The 1,232-nt window shown below is 37.0% G+C and overlaps 1 non-coding gene across 1 annotated transcript; it reads left to right on the forward strand.

Annotated features, from left to right (window-relative positions):
* The first annotated feature begins 901 nt into the window (after positions 1-901).
* Positions 902-973, forward strand: TRNAW-CCA. The gene has a single exon. It is a non-coding gene; the product is annotated as a tRNA-Trp (tRNA).
* Positions 974-1,232: the final 259 nt, after the last annotated feature.

Consider the following 1,232-nt stretch of genomic DNA (forward strand, 5'->3'; position numbering starts at 1 on the left):
TTATAGGTCTTTAAATCATTTTGAGTTTATTTTTGAATATGGTCTGATGGAGTGGTCTAATTATTTCCATGTAGCTGTTTAGCTTTTCCAATACCACTTGTTAACTAGACTATCTTTTCTCCACCATATACTCATGCCCCTTTGTCAGCAATTAATTGGAAATAAGTGTGTGGGTTTTTATTTCTGGGCTCTTTATTCTGTTTCATTAATCTATATGTCTGTTTTTGTGCCAATACCATGCTGTTTGATTACTGTAGTTTTGTAGTATTGTCTTAGGTCTGGAATGGTTATGTCTCCATCTTTGTTCTTTTTTCTCAGGATTGCTTTGGCAATTCTGGATCCTTTGTGTGAAAACCAATGTCTTGGTCATTGTGTTTTCCTCCTGGGCAAATATATCACCAGGGAATATCTTTTAAACACTTTGTCTAGTTCACTTTGTTGTTAATATTTGTGCTTTCTTGGATTTCAGAGATAGCAGAGGTATTTGCCACATACTTAGATGGTTTATTTTATGGTCACAGTGAAAAGATCGTATTCCATCAGCAACTACTACTGTTTGGTTTCTCTGGAATGACTTTACTAATACTGTGTGTTCTTTATTTCTTATTCAAAGTCATGACACAATTATTACAAAAACTTGCCTATGTTCAGTTATCCTTTCAAAATGAGCCATTTTTCATATCTATTTGAAGATCCTAATCTTCAATTTCACCATTTTCATCTGACCTAAGTCTTACTGGATGGCCGTTTTCAGCATCTAGGGCAGTGCCTGACAAATCATAGGCCTGCTTGAGTGAATGCCCGTCATTTTAATTGACATCTTTCATGCCTGTTTACAAAATTTTGTACAAATAAAAGTCTCAATATTATCATTGCTTCGTTTTTAGAAACTTCTTGGGCTTCCCTGGTAGCTCAGAGGTTAAGGTGTCTGCCTCCAATGCAGGAGACCTGGGTTCGATTCCTGGGTAGGGAAGATCCCCTGGAAAAGGAAATGGTAACCCACTCCAGTATTCTTGCCTGGAGAATCCCACGGACGGAGGAGCCTGGTAGGCTACAGTCCACGGGGTTGCAAAGAGTTGGACGTGACTGAGCGACTTCACTTCACTTCACTTCTTCATACTAACTTTGACTGTTTCTTCTCATTCATTATGTCAACAAATAGACTCGGTATATATTATACTTTGCAAGTTCATAGATTTAAATTAAAGCTTTAAATAAATGAAAGGTATGTT

The sequence above is a fragment of the Cervus elaphus genome, chromosome 26, assembly GCF_910594005.1.
Source record: "Cervus elaphus chromosome 26, mCerEla1.1, whole genome shotgun sequence".
Lineage (NCBI taxonomy): Eukaryota > Metazoa > Chordata > Mammalia > Artiodactyla > Cervidae > Cervus > Cervus elaphus.